Source organism: Microtus pennsylvanicus, chromosome 11 (assembly GCF_037038515.1).
Source record: "Microtus pennsylvanicus isolate mMicPen1 chromosome 11, mMicPen1.hap1, whole genome shotgun sequence".
Lineage (NCBI taxonomy): Eukaryota > Metazoa > Chordata > Mammalia > Rodentia > Cricetidae > Microtus > Microtus pennsylvanicus.
In genome coordinates, this window is record NC_134589.1 from 17,360,472 (window position 1) to 17,383,226 (window position 22,755).

General features: G+C 40.1%; 1 protein-coding gene across 9 annotated transcripts in view; it reads left to right on the forward strand.

The window, feature by feature from the left end:
- Kansl1 (KAT8 regulatory NSL complex subunit 1) overlaps window positions 1-22,755 on the forward strand; it is a 132,313-nt gene that overhangs the window by 12,917 nt on the left and 96,641 nt on the right. The window contains exon 1 of one of the 9 annotated variants that reach the window (XM_075990420.1): window positions 10,190-10,328. The exons of the other annotated variants lie outside the window; for them this stretch is intronic. The gene's annotated coding sequence lies outside the window, so the exon portion shown is untranslated. Of the gene's footprint in view, window positions 1-10,189; window positions 10,329-22,755 lie in introns of those variants that run through there. 9 annotated transcript variants of the gene reach the window in all.

Below are 22,755 nucleotides of genomic sequence, written 5' to 3' on the forward strand. Positions count from 1 at the left end.
ATTTACTTACTTTATTTTTGAGATGGGGCTCATAGAGCCTAGGCAGGCCTTCAACTCACGTGTAATTCTCCTGTTCTCCTTTATGAGTTTTGGAACTATAGGATGGTTTATGTGGTACTGGGGATGGGTTCCAGTGCTTCAAGCGTATCACAAAAGCACTCTGCTAGCTGAACAACATCCTATCCCTGGTTTTATTTTTCTGTTAAAATTTTTTGTACATTTATTTATTTTGTATATGTGCTTGTGTATGTATGAGATCACAGAAGCATACCATGGAAATTGTATGGAGATCACAGGACAACTTGTATGAGTTAGTTTCTCTTCTTTCACTATGTGGGTCCTCAGGGTTGAATTCAGGCCATCATAAGGCTTGGAAACAGGATTTTACCTCCTAGGCCACTTGCTGGCCTGAGGCTTTTATTTTTTAATAGTATTTTTTTGAGCTCTGTAGGTAGCGCATACTTGTAAATACCAGCACTTGGAAGATTGAGGCAGAAGGATCAACTTGAGTTTGAGGCCAGCTGGGGCTATATAGTGAATCACTGAGCCACCTCCTCAGTAGAAATACAATTACTGTACGTGCAGTGCTGGTGCATGCCTTTAATGTCAGTATTTGGGAGGTAGAGGCAGAGGCAGGCAGATCTCTGTGAATTCAAGGCCAGCCTGGTTTACGAAGCAAGTTCCACAGGATAGTAAGTATTGTTACCCGGTCGTATTATTTGTATATTGACATGACATAGCCTTATTGGATTTATTAGTGCCAATATTTTGTGATTTCCTCCTTGTGTTTTCTGTTTCTTTTCTTTAGACAGGATCTCTGTCATGCATCCCAGGCTGGACTCAGATTTACTGTGTAGTAGTGTGGTTAGCCTTCTGCTTCCACTTCTAAGTGCTAGAGGATTACAGGCATGTGCCACACCCAGTTAGTTCTGTATAGGATTTTCTTTTCTTTTTTTAAATACTTAATTTATGTGCATTGGTGTTTTACCTGCTTATAAGTCTGTATGAGGGTACCAGGTCCCCTTGAACTGAAGTTACAGACAGTTGTGAGCTGCATGTGGGTCCTGGGAATTGAACCTAGGTCCTCTGTAAGAGCAATCAGTGCTATTAACTGTTAAGCCATCTCTCTAGCCCTAGGATTTTTTTATATACAAGATTATATTCTCTGCAAATAAAAGTGGTCTTATTTTTTCTTTTTTATCAGATGTTTTTATTTTTTTCTTGACTATTTGCATATGCTAGATAACCTTTAATACAATATTGACTAGAAGTAGTAATAGTGTACAAATTTGTTTTATTCTTGATCTTAGAGGAAAGCATTTTTCTACCAAGATTTTGAATCTGGTCTTGCTCAGCTTTAATTCCAGTATTTGTAAGCAGAGGCAGTGGATATCTGTAAGTTCAAGGTTTGCCTAGTCTAAATAATAAGTTCTAGACAAGCCAGGGCTGCACAGTGAGACCCTGTCCTCCCTGCAACCTCCCTCCCCCCAAAGTATGTATGTTATACCCACGTACACACACACACACCATACTCACTCTCTCTCTCTCTCTAGGTCTGGTTTTATAGCAGTGTAGATCTATTATATTCCTGGCACTCAAGAGTCTGAAGTGGGAGGTTAGCTACAAGTTCAAGCCAGCCCAAGCTACATATCTTAGAAAAAAAACAAAAATCAGCCAGGATGTGGTGGTGCACTCCTTTAATCCCAGCACTCAGGAGGCAGAGGCAGTCGGATCTCTGAGTTCGAGGCCAGCGTGGTCTACAAGAGCTAGTTCCAGGATAGGCTCCAAAGCAACATAGAGAAACCCTGTCCCAAAAAACAAACAAACAAACTCAACTATGAATTCTTCATAGTTACCATTTAATCAAGTTGAGGAAGTTTCCTTCAATTTCTAGCTTGTTAAATTCTATTTTTGTTTTGTTCTGCTTTTTGAGACAGTTTTTTTCCGTGTAGCCTTGGATCCTGTTTTGGAACTACCTGTATAGACCAGGCTAGCCTTGAACTCACAGAGATCTGCTTGTTTCTGGGATTAAAGGCGTGCACCACCACTACCTGGTTCTTAAATATCTTTTATTATAATTTGCCAAGTGATTTTTTTAAAAAAAATATTTAGATTGTCACATGGGTATTGATTTTTTTTTTTTAAAGATTGATTTTTATTTGTGTGGGTGTTTGGCCTGTATGTATGTCATGTATCTACATGTGCGCAGTGCCTAAGGAAACCAGAAGAGGGTGTTGGGACTGGAGATGTAATCATCCATGTGCTATAGTATTCTTGACTGCTGAGCCATCTTTCCAGCTCTAATCATGTGGTTTTTGTCCTCTAGTAACATTGTGTATTGCAACAGCTGTTAAACTAACCTTGAATTACTGGGAGAAAACCACACTTAGCAAAGGTCATCCTTTTTTTGTATGTTTCTGAATTCATTTTTGCTTTAAAGGATTTTTATGATTATATCATAAAGGACATTGATCTGTATAATTTTATCATGTGGTTTTGTCTGGTTTTGGTATCAGAGTGATAATGACTTTAATTGAAATGTGCCTAATTTCCTAATAACTCAATGAAGATAAAAAAAAGTTAAAGGTATAACTAATGTTTAAAAGTCTGTTAAAGATGGAAGAAACCTAGAAATATCTCCTGGGGCAACAGCAAACACTTGAGAATGGAAAAGGCAGAATTAAATATGATTTGATTAGGTCACAAAATTTCCCTTTGTAAACCTTTTATTTATTTTGAGACACTTAGGGTAGAGGTGACAAGTCTAACACTTTAGGTCCCTGTCGCCTACTTGGCTCTCTTAACTTTTCTTTTAATTGGGGTACTTGCATTGCTACCTCATTTTGGTTATGCTTTTAAGTAACAATTCATTTTGGACTTCTTACAATGATTTAGACAGTCTTCTGAAAAAGGTGCCAGAAGAGAGAATTAGAAGCGACTAACATCTTACTAATTGATCTTTGTCAATTGATAGCTTTCATCTTTTTTCGATAGCTTTCATCTTTTTTCTTTTGCCATTTTAAAAATAACATTGGATAGATTTAATGTTTTTTTTTCTATAGATCAGGTTGGCCTCGAACTTTCAGAGATCTGCCTGCCTATGTCTCCCAATTGCTAGAACTAAAGATGTTTACCACCACCGCCCAGCCCAACGTTTTATTTAAAAAAAAATTATTTTGTTTTTGAATCAGGGTCTTACACTCTGCGCCCCTGGCATTTCTGCAACTTGCTATGTAGATCAGACTGGCTGTAGAGCTCCTAAGTGCTTAAGTTAAAGGTCTGTGCTGTCCTGCTCAGCTGGACAAGGTCATGTTTTGATAGTACTATCATAGATATTCTAGGAATTGCAAGATTTTTTCCCCCTCTTTCTTTTTAGCATAGTTTTCTTTGTCCTTAGGCAGATCCAAAAGTCACTCACTATATAACCCAGACTGTCCATGGAACTTGATCCTTCTGTCTTGTTCTCCCCAATATTAGGATTACAGGTGTGTAATATATTGCCTAGTAAAGTATTTATTTTTTTTAAAAATTATTTTAGAACTATCTTTTGCTTGCATATGTGTATATGCATGCTTATTGCTTTGCAGAGGTCAGAAGAGGGTGTTGGATTCTGGATGGTTGTGAGCCATTATGTGGGTGCTGGAATCATACCTGGGTCCTCTGCAGACATGTGTCAGCCCATCTTCCTTTTTCAAGGTAGGGTCTGGCTGTGTGGATGAGGCTGGCCTATGCTTGAGATCCTTCTACCTTGGCCTCTTGTAGCTGAGATTATAAACACAACACCAGCATGCCTGACTTTCCTCTTCTTTTAACATAGAAAATAGTTGAAATTTGTTATTATATGGTTTTTGTTTTTGCTTGAAATTAGTTTATTTGGGATAATTTTGTTAAATTTGTGTCTTTTTTTTCTTTTCTTTTCTCTCTCTCTCTCTCTCTTTTTTTTTTTTTTTTGGTGTTTTCGAGACAGGGTTTCTCTCTAGCTTTTGGAGCCTGTCCTGGAACCAGCTCTTGTAGACCAGGCTGGTCTCGAACTCACAGAGATTTGCCTACCTCTGCCTCCCCAGTGCTGGGGTTAAAGGCGTGCGCCACCACCACCCGGCTAAATTTGTGTCTTAATGTGATTGTAGGAATTAATGTGGAATATGGTTGAAAATAATACTGAATTTTTTATTTTTTAGTCTAACTCAAAAATGAAAAACCTATTGAGGAAATTAATAGGATTTTTTTTTTTAGTAAATGAATTACAAAGGTAAGATAGAGACTTAAGCATTTCCTGAATTCTAGTCATGTTCCTGTGTTCTCAGTAACATAACATCTCTTTGATAATTTTGTGCCCTTGATGATTTGTTGGATGTCTTCAGGTTTCATCATCTGAACATGTGGTTTTTTTGTGTGGGTTTTGCAGTGTGCGTCTCTCTAGGAATGGTCTGAATTAGTCTGAATTCTATCCTCTATCCAAGTCCTCTCAGAATCTTGTTTTTATAAATACCTTCTCTGCCAAGCATGGTAATGCAAGCCTGTGAACCTACCATTTGGGAGTCAGAGGCAGGGGCTGTTCATGAGCTCAAGGCTAGCCTGACCTACATGGGAAAACCCTGTCTCAAAGAACAAAATCTCTTAATGATTACCAATAAACAGAAAACTTCTCTGTTTTGGAAAAGATCAGTTTTGTGTTTTGTTACATAATTTAGTTTATCTTGGCCGAAGTATTGCTGATTTTCTTACAATATTTGTTTAAATTAATACCCAAACAAATTTTCTCCCTTTTTTTTCCCCTTGAGGCAGGGACTCTATTGTATAGCTCTGGATATCCTGGAATTCGCTATGTAGACCAAACTGGCCTCAAACTCAAAGAGTTTGCCTGCCTCTGCCTCTGGAGTACTGGTGTTAAAGGTTTTTTTTTTTTTATTCAGTAGATTCAGACCTTTTGTTTTGTTTTGTTTTGTTTTTGTTTTTGTTTTTCAAGACAGGGTTTCTCTGTGGCTTTGGAGCCTGTCCAGGAATTAGCTCTGTAGACCAGGCTGGTCTCGAACTCACAGAGATCCGCCTGCCTCTGCCTCCTGAGTGCTGGGATTAAAGGCGTGCACCACCATCGCCCGGCTCAGACCTTTTTTTTTTTTTAAATACAGATTTTTTAATTTAGTATATGAGTGCTCTATATGCATGTATGCTTGCAGGACAGAAAAGGGAATCAGACAGATGACATCAAATCCCATTATAGGTGGCTGTGAGTCACCATGTTGTTGCTGGGAATTCAATTCAGGAACTCTGGAAGAGCAGCTAGTGCCCTTAGCCACTGAGGCATCTCTCCAGCCCCCTGCTTTAGACATTTCTTATTCTATCAATGTATGTTTTTATGTATACATAGAACCCCAAATTCAGTGGCTTTAGAAAGAATGGTTAGGTTGGAGAGATAGCTCAGTGAGCACTTGTTTTTTTTTTTTTTTTTTTTTTTTTTTTTTTGGTTTTTTGAGACAGGGTTTCTCTGTGGCTTTGGAGCCTGTCCTGGAGCTAGCTCGGTAGACCAGGCTGGTCTCGAACTCACAGAGATCCGCCTGCCTCTGCCTCCCGAGTGCTGGGATTAAAGGCGTGCGCCACCATCGCCCGGCAGTGAGCACTTGTTGTACAAGCACAAATACCTCAGTTTGAACACGTAGCATCCTCATAAAAGTGATGCACTGTCTGTCTGAGGTCAGAAACAGGTAGATCCAAGAGTTTGTGGCTAACTAGCCTAGCCAAAATGGGTGAACTTTGGTTCAAACCCTGTCTCAAAAAATAAGTGTAAAGCAACATAGTAGAGCTGAAGTCTTCCTTGGGCCTCCTTATGGTTATGTACATTCACATAGATAATGTGTTTCCCCAACACAAACACGGAAACATACACAGAGACATGGACATGGGGTTTGGGGGTGGAATGACCCTGCCTTAGAATGATGCACCTTTCATTTGGAGGGAATGATGTCACCTTTCAAAATCCCTAGGTTTGCTATGCTATCAGAACAGGTTTTATGTTTTTTGTATTTTTAGAATTGGCAACTAACTTATGAAAAATTATTTATTGACTTACTTAGACACGGTTTCACGTATCCCTTGTTGGCCTTGAACTAATTCTGTATAGTAGAAGATAATGCCTTCCTCCACCTAAGTATTGGGATTACAGGTTTGGCCATCATGTCTGGAGTATGCAATGACAGGTTGGCTGGGATTTTGTGCCTGCTAGGTAAGCTCTCTGCCAATGTGGAGTCACCCTTCCTGGCCCAGGCTGGCATCAAATTCAGGATTTTCCTGCATTAGACTCCTGAATGGCTGAGATTACAATGTGCTATTGTGATGGCTTGGGTTGAATTTTCATGCTATCTTTTGAATTATTCCCAGGTTATTTCTAGATTTAGAAGTGCTTTCACAGTTAGGGTTTTGAATGTTACTGTTTTAGTTGCTAATATAGTTAAATCATGAAGTTGCTTTAGAAGTTGTTTGTTTGTTTGTTTGAGATATGGTTTCTCTTTGTAATGGCCCTGACTGACCTGGAATCTACTTTGTAGACCAGGCTGGCCTAGAACTAATAGAGATCCACCTACCTTTGCCCTCCTGAGTGCTGGGATTAAAGGTGTGTACCACCACCAAGCCCAGCTTTATTTTTTTCTTTATGAATATTAGAAGTGAGAGTATATTTATGTAATTCTGGAGTTGTGGTATTAGTATGAATAGGAAAATTGTCTTGATTTTTAGGTGGGATTTATAAAAGGAAAGCTAACCAGGTGGTATAGTGATATTTTATTTATGTTTTAATAAATAAAGCTTGCCTAAAGATCGGAAGGGCGAAACTAAGCCACTAGAAGTCAGGCAGTGATGTGTGTCACCACTTTGGATGTAGACGTTGTTCAGCCTAGATGTAGTTGGGAGGGCCTTGACCTTCCACAAAACAATGTGCCTTATCCTCTCTGAGGATTAGATGGGGATGGGGTGGGAGGGTGTGTGGAAGGAAAGGGAGGAGAGGAGGGAGTGGGAACTTGGATTGGTAGTTTTTAAAAAATCTAATTAATTTAAAAAAAAAAGAAAAAAAAAAGAGTCCCATGCTTTACCAAACTGAGCTAGGAAGGCACTCAGAATGCAGAGGCAGATGGATCTCTGTGAGTTTGAGGCCATTCTGGTCTACAGAGCAAGTTCCAGGACAGCCAAGACTACACAGAGAAACTGTTTTGACAAACAAAACAAAACAAAAAAAGGAGGGGGGAGGGAGACTATACCTTTTTTTTTTTTGAACAGGTTCTCCTGGAGCGCATACTCTAGAATTTTAGAAATAAATCCTTATGTTATTAACTTAAGGTGTGAGAAATGTAACTCCAGCTGGTTTAAATAAGCAAATATTATATTGTTTTTATATAGCCGGAAGTCCAGAAGTCATCAAGATGTCAGAATTAGTTGTTACAATGATGTAACTGTCATCAGGGCCAAAGTCAATGCCAGCTATCCATTCTGCCTATTTTGATGCTGGTGGCATCTTAATGGTGTAAGATAACTTAACAGTTTAAAGTGTTAGTGTGGGGGGGGGGAGGAGTACTAGTTTTTTATTTTAAGATGGATGGCTTTCTCCCAGTTCTTTCAGAGTCTTCCTAGGTGGCTTCCACTTTTCTTGTTCAGTCCTAATTAATCACCAGTAAAATATTTGGCCAATTGGACAGTCCAACTATGACTATTCTAAAAGTTAGGTTAAAAATGTCTTTATTTTGTTTGTTTGTTTGAAACAAGATCTTACTATGTAGTACTAGCTGGTCTGGAACTATGTACACCAGGCTAGCATTGAACTCAGAGATCTGCCTGCTTCTGCTTCCCTAGTACTAAAATTAAAGGAGTGGGCCACCATGAACTGGCTAAGCTAGATCATCAAGTTTTTAAGAGTTGGGATAGTAGCAAGATCATGTTGTGGTGAGTTTCTTTCACTAATATTTAAGTATACATTGAAGAAAGCTTTGCCTTGTTTGGTATTGCCATTCTTGTAATTTGGATTTCATAATCTTTAGATTGGGGCTCTCCTTTGCCATCTGTTGGTCCTGGAATTATGTATAAACATCTTCTGTAGCATTACTACTTATGTGGATATTTGTGTATATCATATATGTATATAGTTTAATAAATCTTACCTAGATTTTGAATTAAAAAGCCCAAACTAAAGATCTTTTCTGGATATGTATGTAAAAAAAAATATATATATATATATATATATATATACATACACACATCTATCAGTTTATCCATGTGTAATTTGACCTTAGGACTCTATTCTGCCCTCCTGTATATTTGAGAACCAAGATTATGCTTGAGAGTATAATTTTAAAAAAAGAATACAGGTGGAAACTCAAGAGAAATAAAGATGAAGATGTTGGGCAGAAACCTGGTGAGTTAGTGACTTTGTGGGCTGACAAACCTCTGTAACTATAGGGAGGGTTTTTTTTTTCTCTCTCTGAGACGCTTAAGTGACACTAACACCGGAAACTGGCTTTGGTAAACCACACAAAAAAAGTATTGAGCATTTTGCATCTTCCTTTTTGATAGACTTTATCCTTTTCATCTGCTGAGTTTGGTGATTTAGTTGTTGCAACTAGTTTTATGGTATTTGATTTTTAGCATCTTTAGCTTTAAAGTGTGGTAGATTTGTACTTTGTGTAATGTGGCACTTTGCATTATACTGAGATTCTTAAATCCAGAAAAACAAATATCTTATGTTAAGACCTTATTTGGGAGGAAAGAATCAATATCTTGCCCACAAACTAGTTGTCATGAGGAATAAGGTGCCACCACTTGTAAGTCAACGCTGGTAGGAACATGACAAGTTTGTTTTTGTTGTTCATTGCTGAAGTTTAAGCGGGGCAGTGAACTTTAATTTGGTGGTAGCAGGAAACATAAATATCATTGTGTAACGAATGCCTTTTTGCCTATTTTGGCGGATCTGGCAAACCACGAAACCTAAAACAAGACGCGGGCTTCTTAACGAAAACTACAGTTCCCAGAGGGCCCGGCTCTGGTGGGCCATCACTTCCCCTCTGGTCCCAGCTGCCCCTGCCCGGGCTAGCCCGGAGTCGACCGTAGCTCGCGCCTGCGCAATGGCGTCCGCTTATTTTTTGGTTTGGCGGCTGCGGAGCGTGGAGCTAGGGCTAGCAGCCAGCCGTGTGCTGCAGTGTACAGAGGCAGGGTGTAGGACAAAGGGCGGGTGGCAGGGACCGCGTCACTGGTCAGGGAGCTTCCTGCCCGCTCAGAGCACGGTCGGCCCTGGGGTAGTGTGGCGGCAGCAGCTTCCTTCGTTCACTGTACACACAGTTCTTCGCTCACGTCCTCTCGTTCTGCCGCGCCAGTCCGCCCTCCCCTCATACCGGCGCGCGGCACCGCCAGCCCCGGTGCGGAGGGAACGTGACGGCGTCAGCGCCTCAGGTTAGCCTCACCTCGGTCGGAGCGAGGGCCCCGCGCCGCTTGCCGCAGTGCTGCGTGCCGCTGCCGCACGTACCAGGCAGCGGGCCCCGGCTTCCGCAAACAGAGGTGCAGAAGCAGCGGCCGCGGCGAGGAGCCATGACTGAGGCGGCGGCGGCCGCGCCTCCTGGCAGCCCGCGGGGGCGGCGCGGCGGGCGCCCCCTGGCGGCGCGCCGGGGCGGAGCGGCCCGCCGCAGCCGCAGCCGGCGGAGGCGCTGCTGTCCCTCCTCCCCGTGTCCCCGGCACTCGCCCGCTCGCTTGCTCGCTCCATTCTCCCTCCGCTTCAGATTAAAGGGGGGGGAGGGAAAAGGAGCTCGGCCGCCATTTTCCCAGTGCCGCCGCCGCCACCGCCACCGCTCGCCGAGCCGGCGGGAGAACCAAGCGCCTTAGCGAAGCCGACTCGTCTCGCCGCGGCGGCTTGGGGGGCGGCCGAAGCGCGCTCCCCGGCCGGGAAGAAGAGCCCGGGGTGGCGGTCGGGGTGCGGGCGCGGGCTGCAGACGGTGGCGCTTGTTTGTGCGGGGCAGGGGGGGCGGCTTTACCCTCTGCCCCCGCCCGCCCTCCGGGGTTGCGGTGCCCGACCGTGCCCAGACCCGCCGGAACGGAGGAAGGCCGGAGAAAGGGCTCAAAAGAGAAGAAAAAGCGGCCGCTCCCCGCCGCCGCCTTCCCCTCCCCCTTCGCCTCGCCCCCCCGCCCGGAAAGTCAGGGCGGCTCCGGGCGCCGGGGGGGAGGAGAGCGGCGGGCCGGGTCGGAGCCGCCGCCGCGCGCCTCCGCCCGCTGGTCCTCGGCGCCCAGGCCGGGGGGCTGTTTGCAAACTGCGCCCATTTTGTGGGGCCGAATCCGCCCGGGCTACGCTCCTCCATCACGTGGTAGGTGCTGCTGCTGCTCCTCTCCTCCTCCTCCCGCTGCCCTTTCTCCTTCTCCTCGCTCTCCCTGTGGCTCCCATTTCTCCCTCTCTTTGTTAGTTGTAACTAGAAAGGCAGGGCAGGGGACGAAAAATCCCCGGAACTTTAAATGGCCTCTCCGGGCTTCCCCGCTGCGGGTCCGGGCTGGGAGTCGCCCCAAGGGCGGGGGTGTGCGGGGGCCCTTCCCCACCAGCTGCCGCCTCGTTCGCCGGGCTTTCCTTTGGCGTTCTATTTAAAAAGGCGGCCCGGAGAACATGGTTTATTTCCGTATATATACATATATATTTTAAAAAGACCAAAAACAAACTCTTGCTCTTCCCTTGAACTTCTCTTGACTGCAAAAGGCCTTTCTTTGCTTGAACACGTCTTGTACGTCTGTTTCACGGTTTGAATCACAACTCTGATTGTTAACATTTTTGTTGCTTGTATATTGAGGTCATTTGCGTTTTCGATCTAGTCTCAGGCAGACTTTTTTTTTTTGTAACTAAAGAGGAAGAGGCATTCATTTGTTTTTGAGTTGGAATCTTACTGGTTTTTTGGGGGGGCCTGTTTTCCGGCTGACGGTCTTTCGATTCTCAGCAAATAGTTTATAATTGTTTTCCATATTGTAAACAGTCCTACCCCCCTATGTTTTACCTAGGAATCCTTTTGTTTTCCAATGTTGGAATCCCAAAGTGGATTTTTAGAGAAACTCGTTACTTAACTATTGCTTATTGATTGCCTTAGGGGAAAAGGGGTGACATGATGGCGCCACTTTAAATTGCTCTTTCCTCCGCCTGTTTTTTCCTCCTTTATCCTGGAGGTCACTGGAGCATTTTCCCGTGACCTATTAATAAAACCGCACTTGAGGGTGTTAGCTGTACAACTCCTGGGGGTTAGAATTTGGTACCTTAAGGATCGAGATACCCGAATCCTGCAGTCCCCAAAGTTAAGAGAAATCTCGCTAGTCCTCCAACCTAGCTTCCCTCCCCTCCATTCACAATCCTTGTGTTGCCATATCCTTCGTCACGTGGCAAGCAATCATCGTGGGTTTTTGTTTGTTTGTTTGTTTGTTTGGGGGTATATGTTAATATTTTAAGCTGTAGGTAAGGAAGCGGTCCTTTGTCCATTGAAGAGATCACAATGCTTTAGTGTTTTGTGGTTTTTTTTTTTTGATACATTCCGAGAACATTTTAAAATAAACGATAAAATTACATAATCCTTGCCTTGCATAATCATGATATAGTTACAGAACTTCTTCTCAAAACTACTTTCAAGTAAGGAAAATCGTTACATTTAAGTGACTTCTGTTTCTTAGAATGGTCCTTAGTTTGTATTTCCTCCCGTATTTGTTTTTCTTTTCAAGGTTATTTAAAGTACCAGTATTTACAAAGGCATAAAGTGGGCGTGTTTCCCTTCCCCCTCTCCCATGGGCTGTACTTAGTTCCTTGTCTTACATACTCTCACCAATTTAGAAATTTTCAATTAATTGCAGGTGTTGTCTGTTGAGGCTTTTTTCCCCCAACAGTGGATACTTTTGATTGTTTCTCTGTTGCCTTTTTGATAGAGAAGTTGTTTGTAATTCTTGTTTTAGAAGCATGCTACTAGGTTTCCTATTTCCTCATGACAGTTTTCCCAGGATTGGATAAATTCTAATTATCCAAAAGTACATTTTCTTCCCTGTAAGTTACTAAGTTTAAAAAATAAATATGAAATGTGATTCTTGGGTATCATTGATCTGTTTTTTCCTGCCATGTATGTTATCAATGGATTGAACCATTTTCTTTGCTAACAGTTACATCATGTCATGTGATAGGTGCAATGTGATGTGTTCTAAAAATAAGGCAAGGTAAAAATGCTCATCCCTTGGAAATTTTGAAAATGTATTTTTTAAGTATGAGATAATGATCCTTAGTCATGGAATTCTGAATTGGATTTCCACCAGGTTTAGCTAACAGAGTGTACAGATCTTTTGACCTTTAGAATATGTGTTGTGATTTGTTGTGATCTCAGAACTTGGAGTGGTTTGACTTTACTTTTGAAATGTGAACTACTTGGGGAATATCAGCTGTCACATAAGTTCTTAACATCTTTATTCTGGTGAACTTATTTATCTTTGATAACTACCACAGTCAAGTATATGTGAAACAAATATTTATGGTTTGTTTCCTACATAATCAGAGTCGTCAGTTACATATTACAGATTTTGGGCTTTCCACCTATAGGTATCTGAATTACTGGGTTGCTGCATTTTTCATAAAAACCTTATTCAGACCATTAGTATTTGTCTTTCATGTTTTGCCATAATGTTAAAATCTGCAGAGCACTCTTTGATAACTTATTATTCTGTTGAGGAAAATTCTGGAAGCTAGAAAACGTTTAACTTACTTGTGAATTTTTATCAAGGTGAGAAGGAAAGAATCATGTATTTTTTTCTCCTTGAATCATTGCCAGTATCTTTTCATCTCTAGTAGTGCTACACTGTAATCACTGTTTCTATAGTTCAGACCCTGAATTTTGTTGTTCTTGTTTGGTTTTTGGTTTTGTTTTAGGGTTTCTCTGTTTAGCCCTGACTGTCCTGGAACAAGTTCTGTAGAACAGGCTGCCTCGAGCTCACAGAGATCCACCTGCCTCTGCTTCCATAGTGCTAGGATTAAAGGTGTGCACCACTATGCCCAGCTTGAATTTTGTTGGTTTGACCACAGATGATGATGGTGATGATGATGATTGGTGGTAGTGGTGGTTTTTCAAGACAGGGTTTCTCTGTAACAGTCCTAGCTATCCTAGAACTTGCTTTGTAACAAGGCCGGCCTCGAACTCACAGAGCCCCGCCTCTCTGCTGAGACGAAAGGTGGTGCACTACCACACCCAGCATTAATCACTATTAAAGTGAACAAATTTTAGGTTTGGTATGTTTGATATGGCCTGTTTCATTTATTCTACAAGCACGTGGCCTTTGTGGTTGGTGATGCCTGTTTTAAAAGATAGTTTAATATTGAGTAGTTGTGGTTGTGAGTGAAATTGTTTCCTTATTTTGGAAAATTTTTTCAAGATCCTCTTTAAAACGTTAATCTATGCAGTAAATAGAAAGTTTTGGGTTTAAATGGGAATCTTTACCTTTTCCTATTCACCTTCTTTGGGTGGGGGTTCCTAGGGATCATCTTCTCCACTGCCTTTCTAGTGAGGCAGTTAAGACACAGAAATGCAAGTGACTTTCTGGAAAAAATTTTGCGTGATATATATATATATATATATATATATATATATATATATATATATATAATATATATATATATAATATATATATAATATATATAATATTGCTTCTAGTTCCAGGACCTGTTTATTCCTTGATCCGGAAGGAAAGTAATAGTATAGATAAGTATGTGACAGTGATAACTGTCCTCAGACTACAGGTAACATTCAGCTATATTGCTTCTTGCCTCTACTCACAGGACTTTCCTAATTCATGCTGTCTTTAGTTGTCCATCTGAGTTTTGTGCTTACCTTTGGGGAATGGGAAGTACCAATAAGAGTCCTACTTTGTGTGACAAATTACTTCATGCACTCTGGTCATGTTTTGCACATATTTTAGTGTCTGTGAACTAGTATGGAATTTATTAGGTTAGAAACTATATGTTCAGATTGAAAAATTATTCTTAATGTAGATTTAAAGAAAATTCAAAAGCAATACAATAAAAAGAAGTTATTTTTTTGTTTTTATTTTTTTTCTTTTAGGTAAAGGAAATGATCCAAATCTGTTTCTTACTAAACAGTCTGCAGGCAAGGTGTCGGGGTCCTTTATTATTTTTTTTCTATTGAGGCACCTGCACTGTCTGTGAACAAGGACACTAATGTAAAATATCCTTCCTGAGACCAAAACAGCCTAACCAATGAAGGTAGGGGTTTATTTAAAATGAAGAAAGGATACAAAGACAGGTCTTTAAAAGCTAACAGTGAAGACAATACTCTGGGATTTGTTTTTGTGTTTAGCTACAGGTCTGGCTTTTGAATATAGGCTATTGGAAAAACTTACCTAGATAATAGTTGTGATTTACCAAAAAGCTTGTACTCACAAATGCTGGAATAGATACCTTTTTTTTTTTAATGTTAAGATTTTTCTACATTTTGATAGGGTGAGGTAACCAATTTCCCATGAATGAAAAATAAACTTGGGAGCCAGGTGAAATAGCACGAGCCTTTAATCCCAGCAGAGGCAAGTGAATCTCTTGAGTTTGAAGCCTGCCTGGTCTACATAGTAAGTTCCAGGACAGCCTGCACTACATAGTGAGACCCAGTCTCGAAAGAAAAGCAAACAGGGATAGTCTGCAAGAAAAATTTAATGATTGTAATGATTGTTTTAAACCTTTATGAACCTAGGTGAGGGGGTACCTTTTAAGGGTTTTTTTTCTTAGGTTTTAAAAAAGATTTATTTTTATTAGTTATGTGTATGCTTGTTTTTTTGAGAGGGAGTGTAGATGCCTTGGCGGCCAGTGGCATCGGATCCCCTGCAACTGGAGTTGCAGGTTGGTTGTGAATTGCCTGATACGGGTACTGGCAACTTTCTAATCCATTTCTTTATTCCCCCTTTAAACTCTTTATCCTGTGTTGGCTACCATAGCTTGGCAAATGCTACTTGTTTAGAAAAAGGTTGTTTTTTTTGTTTTGTTTTGTGTTTTGGTGGTGGTGCTAAACTGTAATGCCGACTCAGAGTTTTTCAAAACATGGTCTATTAGGCAGGCCTCCAACTCACTACAGCTAACTTAAGAACCTTGCATCAGTCTCCTGGGTACTGGGCTTATAGGTGTTTGACAACATGCCCTACATAAAAATTATTTTCCACAAGTCTGCTTTTCTAAGATTTCACCCCAGCTTCGTAGAATTTTAGCATTTGAATGACTATGCCAAAGAATTATTTATGTAATCATTGCCTCTGAATTTGTTGTTTTTAAATTCTAGTTCTAAGGTCTGGTTTGTCATTCCCCCCATCCCTGTCAACCCCCCCACACAGGGTTTCTCTGTAAGCTCTGGCTGTGCTGGAACTTGCTCTGTAGACTAGGCTGGCCTCAAACTCCCAGAGATCCACCTGCCTCTGCCTCCTGAGGCGGTGCTCTGCTAGTTCTAAGTTTTTGTAGGTAAATTTCTTCTCTAATTGATGACATTGTTAAATGTAAAGTAGAGCTAAATTCAGTGTAATTTTTGTTACCAACAATTATTACTTGAACCAGGACTCTGAACTGAGATTTTAGTTACAAATTTAAATATTAGTTTCTGATCTTTAGAAAAAGTTGCTTCAGGGGCATAAACAATAAGGTCTCTCTCCTTTTAATTTCTTTTTTTAAAAAAAAACCCAGAAAATAGTGCAGTTTAAGGTCAAACCTGATTAAATTCAGTTGCGGGGGAATGTTGAGATTTTCCTTAAGGTTGAGTAATAATTTTGCTAAGATAAGAACTCAGATTCTCTCAGTATTTGCTGTTTGGCCTTTATTGACTACTTGTTAGTACTTCAAGAGAGTGAAGAGGAGGGTTAGGGCTAGTTTCTGATGTTTACTAGTGCAGGGATTTTATAGAATGTTTAAATAAATGCAAGTGTATTGTGTGGTAGGAGTGTAACTTAGTGGTAGAATGCTTGTTTGTTTGTTTAGCACTTGTGAGGTTCTGCAGGGGGGATCTCTAGCAACACCCATGTACATATGCACAAAGAAATATTTAAGTCTTGAAAGTTTCACTAAGCTGTTTTTATGTGGAGAATAGGAACTATATGAAGACCTTAAATATATGTGTATACGTATATTTGTATGTAATTCAGGCTTTTTGTTTTTTCGTTTTAGGTAGTAATTCAATGGAACAAAAGAAGGCTAATAGTATTAATTTTTAACAATTCTCTGGTATTGGAGAAGTTTCTTTGTTTTAACAGGACAAGGTTTCTCCATGTAGACCTAGCTGTCCTGGAACTCACTCTATAGACCAGGTTGGCCTCGAACTCGGAGATCTCCCTGTCTTTCCCTCCCAAGTGCTGGGATTAAAGACGTGAGCCACCACCAACCAGCTTGGAAAATGTTTTTAATCATTAATTCAATTTGAAGGGATAAAATAGGTTTTGGTGGAATTCTGGAATTTGATTTTGAATCCTGGAGAATAACCCTTTTCTTTTTTAATATCCTTGGGCTCTTCAAGAAGTCTCTAATTTTATGACTGTTCAAAACCACCAAGTTTGTTAGAGATAAAGGCTCTGTGTGTTTCCGTCTGTGAGCTAAAGACTGGTAAGGAATTTGAATTCATGATAGTGTAGAAATAGATAAACACTGTTAATAGTTTGACTCTGTAATCATCCTTGAAAAAAAAGCATTCTGGGGCTGGAGAGATGCGGGGGTGCCGTTTAAGAGTACTTCCTGTTTTTTGCAGAAGCCTGAAGTTTGGTTTTCAGCATGTATGCCAGGTGGCCTCACAACCACCTGTAAGTCCTTCTCCAGGAAATCCAGTGCTGCCCTTTGGCCTTTATGGGTGTGCACAGACAAATCTTAATTTTTTCTCACATTCTTTTCTTTGTTTCTATGTCTTAAACATGCATAAATTGGATCATACTTCTTAGATGGTTTTATATTTTTAAAATTTAAACTTTTTTAAAATATTACAGTTCATTGAAAAGATTACATATATCTTCTGCACCAATAAAAGTACTTCTGTTGGGTAGATTCCTAGAAGTATAGTTGCTAGATAAAAAGTTTGAGTAATTGCAATGAAGATTTGGTAGACATTGCCTTCAAAGTATAATGTAGCCAAATTTAATTTTAATATAGTTAAAAATTTTTCCAAATGATTGTGAAACAGATTCTAATCCCAGCATTTAGGAGGCAGAAACAAGCAGTTTTCTGTGAGTTCCATACAGGCCAGGACCATGTAGTGAAACCTCCTTGTCTTAAGCTTTCCAATCTGGGTATAGGTAGTTGGCTATATGAATGAGTGGAACTTGAGATTGATGAGGTTTACCCTCTGTTCAGTTGGTAAATAACTTATTAGATTGTATCACCTCATGATCAGACATTTCCATTAACTTTCTTCTAGTGGATCTACATTTTATTCTTCAGTGTAAACACTTGGGTTACTTAGGATGTATTGGTCTGCTGGCACTGTGCTGCTTGTAGGAAATAGATTTAACACAAATCATATTGTCTATTTAAGAAATACATAGCCTAATGAGTGATGAGATGAAATCTGCGTTTATATTATACTGACTGCTATTTATTGCTCAGAGTGTCAAGGTAGTACAGATTATGAGGCTGGAGGGAGAGAGCGCTAACTCAGCCTCGAAGGAAGGAGGGGTACTTGCTTGACTTTGTAATTTGGAGCTGAACCTTGAAATGGTAGAATGGGTAAACATAAAGGAGGAGCAGGAGATATAGCCTGTTCTGGTGAGTGAAGTGAGGCAGAATGTAGAGAGCTTCAGATAATGTTGAATGCTAAGGGAGTAGAGAATTTGGAATTTATTATTCATCTAAGCATCCCATAAACTGATCTTCCTCCTTCCCTTTCTTGCTGTTGATATGTATAGGCAAGATTGGAGACTTGTTGAGAATGGGTAGAAGGATGAAGAGCTGGAGATTATTCCTGCTACTGCCTTAATTATTGTACCTAATGAGGTTCTGAAGTAAGGCCAGTGTCACTAGAGATACAGTGAACGTGCTGATCATTCTTCCCACAGAACACCTTCTCACTTTGCTTATAAAAATTTAGATTGTCCTACACTGCTTCTTTGTTTCAGGATGGAGTTGGTTTTTGACCCACTTGTTCAGCTCAAGTGTCTTATCTTCTGGGAAAGTGGGGTAAACAGATTGCATATCTATTGCAATACTTTCAGGGTCCTTGAGCCTATGAGTTTCGAACTCGGTGTCTGCATGAAGTGGAGTAAACTACCCACTCTTAGAATCATTCAGAATGTTTCTGTCTTAGAAACTTTCCTTACTCCTTCAGACAAAACACGGAAATCTGTTTTTACACCTAATTTATATCTTATTTTTAGCATTAATGAGGTTGTACAATTTTTAGTGTCTTATTCTTCTTGTGGTTTAGACTTGACATTAGTAGACATGTAATGAGGTGTTTGTTAGAACGTAAACCACTGATTGAAATCACAATTCATTTGAATAAAGAATATTTATTGAAGGACAGAAATTAGTTTTGAGTTTGATGATGGAATGGAATTTTTTTCTTTATCTGTATGCTTGTTTGCATTTGTTTGTGTAATGCTGAATTCTACTTAGACCTGTTCCTGTGCAAAACCTTCATTGACTACTTCTCTGCCTGTGTCTGAGTCTCTTAAGGTGTTTTCCTTTATTGGGTCTTGTTATCCTTTGTAGGTGCTTAGTAAAATATTTGATATATATTTTAATAAATATATATTGGAAATAACAGATAGTTTCGTGTTCTCATTGACTTTCCTCTAAAAATTAAAATTCAAGTTTTAATGTCAAGCAGTTAAGGCCCTTCCATGTTAAACCTTCCATTTTAAACCTAGCCTTGAACTCTGTTTAGTATAAAGTTGTAAACGTGTAAGCATGAGCCCGGGGCTAGAGATGGTTCAGCTGTTAAGAGCATTTCCTGTTCTTCTGGAGGACTGGAGCTTGGTTCCTAGCACCAATATGAGACTGCTCACAACTGTCTGGAACTTGGAGGATCTGACACCCTTTTGTGCTTCCTTAGGCCTACAAGCAATAAGTATAACCCATATATACATGGATTTTAAAAAAATAACTCTTTAGCCAGATTGTGGTTGTACAACTTAGTGTGACCTTGGGCAAATTACTTATCTTGAAATATCAGGTTTTCCTCACTTATAAAATAAGGACTGTAGGTTTACTGAACAGAGTTACTGTGAAGATTAAGTAAGACTATATGTAAAACAACATTGGCAGACATAGTAAAAGAACATTTATTGTTAGTAAATAGCAGTTTAACATTTTATATTTATTTCTCTGTGTGTATGTAGGCATGTGGGTGTGCATGCTTCCCGGCTGTGAAAGTCAGAGGACCGGGCTGGAGAGATGGCTCACCGGTTAAGAGCACTGGTTGCTCTTCCAGAGGTCCTGAGTTCAAGTTCAAGCAACCACATGGTGGCTCACCACCACCTGTAATGAGATCTGGTGTCCCCTTCTGGAGTGCAGGCAGATACGCATGCAGAACACTATATATACATAATAAATACATTTTTAAAAAAGCATGTAAGATTCCGTACATGTTTTCTTGTGGAGGTGGGGGGAAGAAGGTCAGAGGACCACTTGTGAAAGATGGATCTCTGCCGGGCGGTGGTGGTGCATGCTTTTAATCACAGCACTCAGGATACATCTCTGTATCCTGAGGATACAGGCGATCTCTGTGAGTTCAAGGCTAGCCTGGTCTATACGAGCTAGTTCCAGGATAGGCTCCAAAGCTACAGAGAAACCCTGTCTCAAAAACAAAAACCCAAAAAAAGAAAGTTGGATCTCTGCTTCCACCATTCTACTCCAGGTATCAAATTGAAGAAGTCAGGTTTGGTAGTAAGCCTGCTGAGCCTTCTCTCTGGCCCCATGAACAGCATTGTTCATGACCTATCTTCTAGTTACCATACCCTTAGTAATTATGACACATTTTTAGGTAAGAGGCTCAGTTGTTATCATAGGAAAGTATTAAGGTGGCTCGACCCACATTTTAAAAATACTTTGTTCTTCTTTAGCACATTCCACAGTATATATGCATATATTTTTATTAGACTACTACTGGGAGGTGGTGCACACACACCTTTAATCCTAGCACTCGGGAAGCAGAGTGAAGCAGATCTTTTGAGTTCGAGGCAGTCCTGGTCTACAGAGCTAGTTCCAGGACAGCCAAGGCTACACAGAGAAACTCTCTCTCTCTGAAGACCAAAAGATGTATTTGGGGGAGAGGGGTGTCCTGTGGTGTTGCTTCTAGTTACTTGATCAGAGTGATCACTGTTGCTGTTGCTGTTTCCTGAAACTATAATATATCATCTGATTTATTCCAGCTGCTCTTCGGGTCATCTCCCAAGTTCTCTCTGTCATTTAATTAGATTTTTAACAAAACTAGTTTGTATTTGAAGGCATGCCTAGGAACTGTCTCCATGATAGTACTTAATGATTATACTATCTAGATAAAGGTGATAATCGGATAAAAGAAGAAAACTGTGAAGGAATTTTGTTTTTCTTAGACTTAATAAATTGGCAGTTGGAACATTTGGAAGAGAAATTCTATGGAGTTTCTGGAGATGATGTTTTGGACTTAAAAGACAGAAAGGTCTTTCAGGTAGAGGTAGCACTGTAAGTCTGTGAGATGGAAGTTTCTAGGTCCATGATATCCTGCTGTATACTTGCTCTGATGCTTATTTTTAAGTTTCATTTTGAAGAATTTGAACTTGTGAGGAAAAGAATATAGCAACTTCAAGAGTATGGAAGTAAGGCGATAAGAAGTACAGCATAGGGGACTGGAGAGATGGGTCAGTGGTTAAGAGCACTGTCTGCTCTTTTGGAGAACCAGGATTCAATTCTTAGCACCTACATGGTAACTCAGAACTGTCTGTAACTGCAGTTCCAGAGAATATGACACCCTTCACACAGGCATAAATGCAGGTGAAACACCAATGCACATAAAATAAAAACAAATCACTCTAAAAAAAAAGTAAACCATAGTTTTCACTACTGAAATAACAGGAAATTGTTATGCTGACCTAGGTGTGAGTTGGTGAGGACTTGGGCTGCACTGATAGGGTTAGTAATAGAGAGGATTTGCCAAACCTGAGCCTGAGAAATAATCAGTGAAAGAATTTGATCATAAAGAAGGTGACATTGGGATGGATAGAGAGAACTTTCTCTGTATGTTGTCTTTGTAAATATCACACTTTTGTATATACCATATATTTGACTTTTATGTAGACTTCAGCCCCTTCACCTTCCCAGTTTAAGCGTTGAGAGTATTTTACTTTGATTGTAAACAGAGACTGCTTGTTCATTTCTTTGGCTGCCCAGGCCCGAATAATCACACAGAAACTATATTAATTACAAAGCTGTTTGGCCGATGGCTCAGGCGTATTTCTAGCTAACTCTTATATCTTAAATTAACATATTCTTTATTATTTTATATTTACAATGAGGCTCGTGGTTTGTTACCTGCTGCTTCTTGGGCAGCTGCATGACATCTGTCTCCTTCGGCAGCTTTGTAATGTCTCTTTGACTTTGCCTACTCTCTCTGTATATGTCTTCCAGTCTGGCTATATTCTGCCCTGCCATAGCCAAAGTAGCTTTATTCATTAACTAGTAAAAGCAACTCATAGACAGAAGTACATCCCACATCATTGATGACAATCTTAGATGTTTTTATTGCATTGTTTTAGTCATTAATGCTTGATCTCTAGACTTTTTTTTCTATTTTAACTTGTAATCCGTCTATCCAACTGATTTCTCTCAGAACTCAGCTCACATTTGAGAAACTTAATGGTAATCTGGTTATCTTAAGCCTGAGTAAATGTTGGCCATTCATGGTCCCACATCAAAGTACTTTCCCAATGTTTTAAAAAATTGCCTTTTTTTAAAAAATTGCCTTCTCTATTAATATGCTAAATATTAATTTAGCAACAATTAACTGTGTTGGTATGTCCTGTGGTTTCCTAGAGCCTCTCACTAGAAAAGACATCACCATTTTCTTGTTCTTGTGTTTTCTTTTTGTGTGTGTGTGTGGGGGGGGTTCGAGACAAGGTTTCTCTGTGGCTTTGGAGCCTGTCCTGGAACTAGCTCTTGTAGACCAGGCTGGCCTCAAACTCACAGAGATCCACCTGCCTCTGCCTCCTGAGTGCTGGGATTAAAGGCGTGCGCCACCACTGCCCGGCTCTGTCCTTGTAAAAGTTTCCACACTGAACTTTTAACGATGTTTAGATTTAGAGCTCAGCCAAAATCTTGCCAGCTTTATATATGCTTTTTTAACCTTCCTGTGCTTAAAAAGTGTTCTTTTTAGCTTTATTTTTTTTAAATTTTGCTTTGTGTAATGAGGTAATGTTGAAAATTCCATTAGTAGAAGTCCTGTTAGGGACAGTAGGATTTTCTTATTTGATTTTTGCTTTTTATTTTCAGTATAAGTTTGGTTGATTGTAATACTTGCCTCAATGGCTAGCCAGATGGCCTTTAAGCCTTCTGCTTGGGTCTCTTCAAGTGCATGTTTTTTTCTTGTTTTTTTTCTTCTTTTTTCCCCTCGGAATACATGTTTACAGGTAAGTTTTCTTCACCTGAGTTGCTGACTAGGGTTATAAAAGGAATAAAAATGAAGTATTTATATGTAGGTTCTGACTTATATTACTCAGAAGTGCAATGGGAAGAGAAAACTTCACGTCTAGCTAAAAGTTCTTAGGGAGTTGTGGTTTTGCTTTGCTGTC